This window comes from Oryzias melastigma, linkage group LG4 (assembly GCF_002922805.2).
Source record: "Oryzias melastigma strain HK-1 linkage group LG4, ASM292280v2, whole genome shotgun sequence".
Lineage (NCBI taxonomy): Eukaryota > Metazoa > Chordata > Actinopteri > Beloniformes > Adrianichthyidae > Oryzias > Oryzias melastigma.
The window spans coordinates 21,844,949-21,855,110 of record NC_050515.1 but is presented as its reverse complement, the minus strand read 5'-3'; the positions used below and the strand labels follow the sequence as shown (position 1 = coordinate 21,855,110).

The window sequence follows — 10,162 nt, the reverse complement described above, 5'->3', positions numbered from 1 at the left end:
AAAAACAATAGTTTATTTATATGCATCATAAATAGGAACAATATCTTAAAAACAAATCAGTGTTTTCTTTCTCTAAAGGGTGAGCTAAGACTTTGTGGCTCCTGATGGGTTGTGTTCAGCAAAAAATCAACCCAAATGGCTCTTTAAGTCTTGAAGGTTGCAGACCCCTGCTTCAGAGTAACCAACCAACCTATGAAGCATGTTTTTGGCTTGTGGGAGGAAGTCAGAGTTCCCAGACAAACCCCACACATACTGCACATCACGCCCCTACCCCTTTTTCTTTCCAGTACCACTCTTCAGATATCAGTTTACACAGCATTTAGCATGTATGTTACCTAACACGTATGATTTTATGGAGTAAAATAGGAGATCTTAAATTTCTAATGCAAAATGTTGGGTTTTTTTATAATCCAGTGGCTCTACCTCTCCCACAGACAGCTGAACCTTGCTAACACATTTCTACAGCCACACTTACCGTATAGCTATCAGTAAGGCTAAAAGAAGTTTTTTGCTTGGTTAAACTAAATCGGTAAACTATTGCAAGAGTCAGCAGATCAGACTTTATTACCTGTGTTCACAGCAGCTTTAGAACTTGTTTGTAACACTCTACCTATAAGCCACATTATACATTAGCCACGTTAGCATTTTCACCATACCTGTAACGACCAACCTTGTTTGTAACATAAAAAAAGGACTGACACCATTAAAACAAATTATTGTGACTGCGCTAAATCCCAACTTTTATAGCAACACATAAAAACCGTTAACCACGTTAGCTACATTAGCTACGCTAGTGTTTTTACAATAAAACATGCAAAAAATTGACATAGCATTGTTTACCTGTTGAAATTGCTTCAACATCAGTAAGAACAACAAGAATTGATCAATATATTAGGTGCTCTGGATTATAAGGCGCAGTACTGTTTAAAAAAATCAAGACTTTTAAGTGTGCCTCATAGTGTGTAAAGTATAGTACTTCTAAAGAAAGTCGCGGTCTACTATTATATTATATGCATGAAGGAATTGGACACATAGGCTAATAAAGTGATAAAATATATTAATTACCAGCAGTTTTGATGTAAAATACCTACAAATATTAAATGCACAAATGTTTCACACGTTTCACAAACTCCCAAGATTTAATCAAAAGCTTATATTGATTAAATCTGCTTTTCCTTCATATAGCCCTCTTATCTCCATTTTTAAATCAACAAATACATTCAAATATAACTTAAATGTTGAATTTAAATGAATACATATTAATCGGTAGTGCTCCAAGTTCTCTGTCCATCTATTATAACACACCTTCCGCTTAACATTTTTCAGCTCTTGGCACCTTTAAACTATTTGTACTGACGTTATGTAACACCAAAGTGTGCAACCACTTCCTCCCATAACAAATAAACAACTTGGGTAGACAAGCAGCAGGATGAAGACTGAAATATTCTGCTGCGTCATGGAGCCTGATGGGGATGTGTGAACACAAACCCGTAGTGATGGATCGAAGTGGTTGAGCTGGAACAGCTTTAGCTGCACATTCAGTGTAAACAGCTGCCTCTTTGTAGCTCTGAGGCTGCTGTGATGGCAACAATGGTCTGCATAGAGACAAAGTGGGTATAAAAGAGCATTTCATTTCTTATTCTAGGAGAATTGTACAAAATGTCATGCCACACTAACAATGTTATAGGTCTTAGTCACGACTAACCTTACGGTCCAGATGACCCCACCCTTATACTGATGTGTGATCCCTCCCATGACGAAGGTGGACAGGATTTTGTGTCTGTCACAGACACCAGTGAAGATAAAAAATCCTTGAAAAAAAAGTTCAGCGCACTGTCTTGTGGGGTCCAGATGACCCCACTTTTAATGTAAACATGCCTAGGGTAGTACAAGGGTTAAGATGCAGCCTTCATGGGCCTGGACAACCGAAAAACTCACTGTACTCATATACGGTGTACTCGTATTGGTGCATGTGACTACAGCTTTAAATAGGGCTTAAAAAGTATGGGGTTTTCTTGATTTTTTTTTGTTGTTGTTGTTGTTTTTTTACATAACAGAATTCTCCCACAGTAAGACGCAGCCCTCTGACATGAACTGCAACTTCGTAAACACCCAGCAACACATAAGTCAGAGCTGACAGACTGTACCCAACTAATCTGTCAGCACACGTTCTCCATCAAGTGCTTCTTGTTCCAAAAAACTCCCTGTTATGTAACGCCACAGCAGTTTTTCCTCCTGCGGCCTTTTTCCGGATCAGAGAGGAAGAACTCTCTGTCTGTGAGTGATGCTGAGTCACTGATTGAATCAGTCAGAACCAATAAGGTCAAGGTCAACCAGGAGTTTTGTTGATTAGAATTTAAACAACTGTCAATTTAATAAACAAAATAAATGGATTTGAGACAAAGTCATGGGTTCCTGGGACTGAATAAAATATACTATGTCTACATTAAACAGTTATTTAAAAATAACATTATTGAGATATTCTATTTTATGCACCTTTTTCTTCTGAACAGCCTTAATTTCTCATGGCACAGATTTAACAAGTTAAAAGTGAGCCAAGAAAATATCCCCCACACCATTACACCACCGCCACCAGCGGGAACCATAGATACAAGACAGGATGGATCCATGCTTTCATGTGGTTGATGCCAAAAGTCCCTTCAATCACCTTTCGTCCCCCTTCTGAAGCTCAGCTTGAACTGCAGTATTGACCATGTCTACATGCACTGTCTATTAAAAGTTATGATCTCAAGAAAGCTATTTTTGTCTTCTCAAGAGAACAAAATTAATTTTTCCTCTTTTGGAGATTAGAAGAAAAGCAAAGTAATTCATTGGTCATGTGAGTCAAAATGACGTCCACAGAATCATCACTAATGAACTTATGATGACTTTAGTCGAGGTCTAACTCTGGCAGAAATTGTACATTTGAAACAGCGTTCAAAATCAACCATCATCATTTGACAAGAAAAGCAACAATTAGTGGTATCTAATGAACATTGATTTATTTCCATTATTTTTTGTTGGTAATAGATTACTCATCATTTAGACATTATTATAAGATACCGAGCTTGATTTCAAGATAATGAACTGAAATTTTATTATTTTGAAGTAAACAGTTGTTATCTCATAGAAAAAAAAGCTTCTACCAATTAATTAACAAACAAAACATTTATCAGCAAACATGGCTGTTGTCCTGTACATCGACAAATGTTGTGTAGCCTAATGTCATGGTAGTTTTTGCTGATTTACACAGTGAGGTGCACGTTTGCAGGGTGGGGACATAATGTTACATCATCACAATACCGTTTAACCACCGTTACTGTTTGTAGTTCATGCATATTTTTGCCTTTATTATTGCATTTTTTTTTTTAACAAGAATGATAAAGTTGCCTGTATAAACATTTGTGGGAAAACTAGACTGGATGCTAAAGATGGTAAAGAATTCTGATCTGAAAGGGTTTTGACAAATTCTAGCTAAAAACATTTCACACTGAAAGAAAGCTGAAGTGAAAAAATAATGAAAAATGTTATATTTTCCTGTAAAGGCGTCCAACTTAAGAGCTCTTGGCTAAACCAGACTAAATTTGCAAGGAAAAAAGCATGATTAAAGGTAAACAGTACTTGCTGACAACTTGCTTCAACTTCTTAGCTAAATGCTAACAGCTGAAGTAGATCAGTTACTTGTTTTAAAAAATCTGAATAGGCTCTAAAAAAATCTTATTTTAATAAAACACTCATTATTTTAAAGTTAATTTAGACCTCATTCATCATGTATTTTACATTTATATGATTAAAAGTCATCATTCAGGCTAAAGTTTGCTGTTAGCTCTATAAAGACGCAACATTTTAGAGTGTTTTCTCCATTCATTAGATTAACATAAAAAACCTAAAGATAAAATTAAATCATAAATATGAACAAGACCAAAAAACATATGAGGCAATTATTTGAAGGAACTGAGTTTTTTAACCCCTTAAGACCCATGCTAATAAATGAGCTAATCCAATACACACGTAGTCAGAGTCCCAGTTTATACTACGACCACATATCCCAAAATGCGACCTAAATGCAAGTTTCTCAACATATTTGGCAGGTTGCTGCGCAGCAACATTTGTAATTGCAAAGTAGGAGTTGCATTTTTACATTCCAGGCAGCAGCTGGGAAGGTTTTTAGGAAAAAGTTCAGATTTTGTGGCTACCAGACGATTTTTCTCTAAAAGTTGACGTTGGTCAGAGGCCACCAGGGCCAATTTCATGATCTCGAGGTTGCAGGTCCAGTGATAGGGGGCTATGAACCAACATGAAATAGGGTAACACCTGGGTGGCTTCAGGTCGGTAGCACCTGGAATCGCCGGTCGGCTACAGTTCAGACTAGATGATTTGTCCATATCAAGGGTCACCGACGCCCAGTGGCACAGGGGAGTAAAAAATAGATGGTCATGGTGATGGCCACCTGACAACCGCCAACTACATTCATAAACACACCAACTTCTTCACCTTTCGGCTTATCCCTTTCGGGGTCGCCACAGCGAAACACTGTTTCGCATCAGTGATTTGGCAGTGATTTTTACACCGGATGTACTTCCTGACACAACCCTGTATTTGGAGGGTACAGGGACCCAGTTAGGCAGCAGCATCAAGGGTCTTGCCAAGGGACCCAATCTGGATGGGGATCAGTGGACAACCCTGGGATTGCTCCTGCATGTCAGCCCTACACTTAGCCCACTGAGCCATCCAGCCGCTAAAGATGCCAACAATTTTCAAAAATTGGGTGGGAGCACGAAACCTTGAAGATTCTGACAATGCCTCACCATCACACGGTAGCAGTTGTATTTATGACTGTAACACAGGCAGGATTAGCTATTGTGGTAACATAACCCAAAATGAGATGTCCACACGAAGGTCTCAAGAGGTTAATGCAAAATTAGTTAAAGCTAAAAACAGTTAAACTGACCATAAAGTCAATAAAAGTAGGAAATAATCTGAAGACTGTGAACGCTGCACCTCATTAATTTCGGGAGTTTAAAAAATAAAGACGACCAGCTTGTGTAACATGTCCCTCTTACTGAACTCAACAATATCTTTAGTCTCTGTTTGTCAGTGTTCACTCACAAACTGCAGGGAGTCTTTCACTGTAGAATTGAACAGACTGTCTCTTCCCACACACACAAGCAGACACACCATCACCCAACGTGACAATATTGTCACTGTCGATGCTTCACATTGTCTCGTTTGTCTTATTGTCCGACTGTCGCGTGGCTCTTGTAAATCATGAGTTGTTATCTTCCTTTTCTTTGTGTGTTTTTCAGGGTGGGGCAGCCGGGCCTGGCATGTCCCCCTGGCCTCGTCACTAATCCCTCCATCTTCCCCAGATATATCAAACCACCAGGGAGCTGGGCTTCTTTGTGTGAACCGTCAACCTTGGGGGACACACCCTTTTCCCCATCAGCAGCCCTTACACTCTTTCATCATCAGTGACAAAGATGTTTATTTATTCATTTTTTACAGTTATCATGTCCCACTGCAGTCTTAGACTCCAAGGACCAGCGTGTTTTAGCAATTCTTCTTTCTTACTACGCCTTTGGAGCAAAAATGTGCCCCTACCAGATACTGAAAACACACCACACAGCTATTATCTGGTGAAAATGAATTTTAGACATATCTAGTGAATGATACCCCTACAAACACATCCATGCACACCTAAGGAGGATTTAGAGTAATCGATTCCCCATATGAAACATGTTTTTGGACTGTGGGAGGACGTGAAGAAAACTCACATGCACAGAGAGAACATGCAAACTCCACACAGAAGTGTCTCAGCTGAGACTTGAACAGGACCTTCTTGCTGTGAGGAAAGAACGCCAACCACCACAATGAATACACCGTACAGCCACGTTTTGGGGATTAATGAATGAATTTGGGAAACTGTTGTTAGATTTCAGAAAATAATTGTGTTTGGGAGCATATATCATAATATTTTATTGTCGTGGTGAAAAATAGCATATTTCCTGAGGTTTTTCCTGACATCTTTGATATCTTGGATCTGATAGGATTCAACATCAGAAAGCTTGCATAAGGCTCTCTTAAAACAAAAAGGTCAAAAGTTGACCCATAGATGGAACGGGTGTAAAAAATAAAAATAAAAAAAAATAAAAAAAGAGGCTTCAATCCAAGAAATGTAATACACCGCAAGTGTAATAAACTACCATATTTAATGATGTCTTTTTTTTGAACCCTTGTTCTATCTTGTGGGGTCCAGATGACCCCACTCCCAACATTAACATGCCTTGGATATCACAAGGGTTAAATCAAAATATCTGACACATTTTATGTTGCATAACTGAAGCTAATCCACCTTATAAATGACGTGAGAGAAAATAAATGAAAAGTTGTTATTCACCTTTCAGCTTATCCCATCAGGGTCGCCACAGTAAAACAGCTTTCACTGCTTTGCACTGTTTTCATGCCGGATGCCCTTCCTGACACAACCCTGTATTTGCAGGACGCTGGGGAACCCATGAAAAGGGAATTCATTTTTAACTTCCTTTCTAAAGGAAAATCAATCAATCAATCAATTCTAATCAAAATATACCAGAAAGATAAGAATATGAATCCTTCTGCAGCTCAACTAGAGGTCCTTGTCTTAACACAGCAAGTTTCAAGAAAAAAAAATATTATTTTCTTATTTTCTGTCATACAAGAAAAATAACCTTGTTGAGAAAATTGTTCAGCAGAAAAATATTATTAATTTAAAAATACATTCTTCTTGACTATAATTTTACTTGGTAACATCAATGTTCTTACACAATTAACAGATTTTTTTTCCTTTCCTTTGTTTTTTGCTTATTTAAAGAACATTTTTCCAATTTTTAATCATTTTTTATTTATTTTGGAATAAAAAGGGAGCTCTCTGTTCAGACTACAGCACATTTCTGCTCCAGTAGAGCCAAAATTGAACAAACAGAGAAGCACAAAAAAACCCCAACAACAAGCAAAGGGTGGTCTATGTCTGAATGACAACGAAACGACAACGAAACAGCTCTTGGTAATGCAAAACACGGAAAAAGAGACCCCAGAGAAAGCAGCTGGAACAAACTCAGGAGAATTAAGATGATCTGCAAATAAAGGAAAATCTGATTCTGGATTTGGATCAGAACGTCGAAACTGGTTCAGAATCTGTTTTTTCTGTCTGTCCTCCTTTCTGCTGCTGCTGCTGCTTTAATGGCATCTATGATTCATCAGCTCCTCCATCATGGAGGAACATGACGACACCCTCCAAATTCCCATATTATTGGCAATAATAATCATAATCATAATAACAATAATAATAAAAGGGGGTAAAAATCTTCCATAAACATACGAGGCTTAAACCCCAGATCCTCACCTGAATGTTCAGTCCGCGCCCATCATCCCCATCGCATCCAATCTGCTCTGCTTTGTCTTCATTCCAGCCGTAAAACCGAGCTGAGCCAAACCAAGCCGTGCCAGATAGAAAGGGTGTCTGTTCTAACAGATTTCACCTGATCTAAAGGGGAAATAAATGCGGGAACAAAGCAGCGGCGGGTCAAGATCTCGTCGCTCCGAGAGCTTGAGAGCACTGATGAAGAGAAGAGGAGGAGAGGGAGAGCAGTGATGGAGAGAGGAGGGAGGGAGGAGGAGGGGGAGGGGCTGGCGAGCGGTGGAAGGGGGGGTTGCAGGGAGGGCGCTCTAAACATTGATTTGATTTTTTCTGTTACCTAATAAGAGTAATTTTGGCAACACATCCACAAACATGGCAATCAGATGATTATGTGTTTATTTGTATGACATTTCAGACTTATTCATCTAAAAATGTACATCATTTTTAAAAAAATCTATTTTATTATGATTTCAATCTTCATTTTGTAGCATTAAATGTGTGTGTTTTTTATGTAAAGACCCACTCCAATGATAATAGTGTTTCTAACATGCTCTCATGTCATTTTTCTGATGATGGAGAGCAAAAATTAGGATTAAAATAACAATTCTGAGCAGGGGCGTTCACGTGATCATAGAGGGTCAGGGGCTCAAAGTTGGAAAAGGGCACCAAGCTGCTTTTTTCGTCTTTTAAACAATATGGAAATTAAAAAAAAATCAAATGAATAACAAACAATTAATTTTATCAACAATTCGATTCTATATTTGTGCCAATTCAATTCACTTTCAATTTTGGTTCATTTTGAACAATCCATTTCACTGACCTAAAATGAATCCAGGACATCTTTAGCCAAAACTTAAACCAGTGTGACTCAGAGATAAATACCTGCAGTGAAGGTGAAACTTTCCAGATTCATTGTATTTCTTGCAAGATAATCAAGTGTAAAGAAATATGTGTACAAACACATAAACAATAATTAATGTCAAATCTATTCACATCTTTGTTTCATAGAGTTCGGTTCACTGTTTTTTTCCATATAAAATTAATATAAATGGAACATTTTTAGAATTTTCAACCACACTGTATGGACACGTCTTTGTAAAATTCAAAGTGTTTCCTCACAGGCAGTAATGATGATTTGATCATTTTTACTGTCATCACATGGATGTTATCTTCTGTGATGCAATGTTGATTTTACAGTAATATAAACCTATTGTGTCTCAACTAAAATGATATTTTTCAAGATTGATTATCAATTTATATAATTTTAGAATTATTTTTGGATGGTATTAGTCAATTCAGTCCAATTCGGCCTCAGACAGATTGATCTGGTTGGATTGTAGGAATAAAAATCGATTACACACATTTCGATTAATCGTTATCTTCCTAATAACTACTCAGTATGTGGTCTGTGTAGGTGAAAGTGATATAGCTGTCTTTTTTTATGTATTGTCAACATGAGTTGAATCACTTTGTCATACACTTGGAAGACATCCAAAGCAATAAAACACTGGAGGCTATTCATTTTGGAATTGTGTTGCAGGCAGAACATGAATCAAGTTTAATGCAGAATGCTGAAATGTATTAATTTTATTCCTTACTCCTCTGGTTACTCCTTAATTGCTCCAACTGTAGGGGCATCTGAAGCTGTAGTGTAGTGAAAGTGTTTTTTGAGGAGCCACAGCGACTTAAGGCTGGCTTTCCCTCTGCCAGTAGAGTGATCTGCATCACGCTTGTGGCGCAGAGGACAAACCCATTTCTTCATATGGGTGTTCGCTGAAGCATATGTTTACATTTAAATTTACGTTTTTTTTGGGTTTTTTTTACGTGACCTTTTTAAAGTTATTAAACCGATGTTTGTTTTCCAAGCACCTACATGCTAACGTAAATGACAGGCGACAGTTGATGACATCATTGAGGATTAGTAACGTCTGGATTTGAAGAGACTATTTCTCTGCATGGAGGGCTAAAAGGTAGAAAAAGAATTTGGATCCAGCCTTACTGCAGTGAGGATTTTGCGGTTTAGTTTGTTGTTGTCTTTGGTCATGTTTGTGTTGTGCTGTAAATTTTAAGCTACTTTTCATACATCCCTTTCGCTGTCCATGTCTCACCTGTGACACAAACTGTTTGTTGATCTCTCCTCGGGCAGGAGACTCTGTTTTGTCCAGACCAGAACCTCGGGCCATAAGCGTTTATGGCAGCTTTTTCCTCTGCCACAGCACACATAAACATATAAGTTCACACGTAAACAATTAAATCAAGTACATTTGTTTTATTGTGTTGTATTTATGTTGTCTGAATATTTTCTGCCTCATCTTAGCACCAATCATAACAAAAAAAAATCTAGTTGGTCCATCCATCCTTTTTCCTAGCATGTTATATCCTTTATGGGGTCGCAGGGTTGCTGAAGCCTGTCTCAGCTACTGTTGCGTGAAGGGGGGTTCACCCTGTACAGATCACCAGCTGTCGTGGTTATTTTAGATGTAAAACAACTTCTGTTGATTGATTTTTGGCTTTTGTTGTGTTTTTTTCTGCAGTGTTTCTCTGTTACCACTAGGGAGCAACATTGTCTAAATAAATTTGTTTCAAGTTGGAAGTTAGTTTCCAAAACCTGTACTATGCAAAACAAGACAAAGGACAAAACTGGCATAAACAAATGTGTGTGGAAGTTTAATGTATTTAATTAATTCAAATATGTCAATAGATTCATAAATAGATCAAAGTAATATAATATCAACAGAAGTAATAAGAGTGAAAAACACATTTTAT

At 37.7% G+C, this 10,162-nt stretch overlaps 1 protein-coding gene across 1 annotated transcript in view; it reads right to left on the bottom strand.

Annotated features, from left to right (window-relative positions):
* The window catches only part of apc2 (APC regulator of WNT signaling pathway 2), a 39,707-nt gene extending 31,992 nt beyond the window's left edge, over nt 1–7,715 (bottom strand). Inside the window, exon 1 of the mRNA XM_024278326.2 lies at nt 7,382–7,715. The gene's annotated coding sequence lies outside the window, so the exon portion shown is untranslated. The remainder of the gene's footprint in view (nt 1–7,381) is intronic.
* Nucleotides 7,716–10,162: the final 2,447 nt, after the last annotated feature.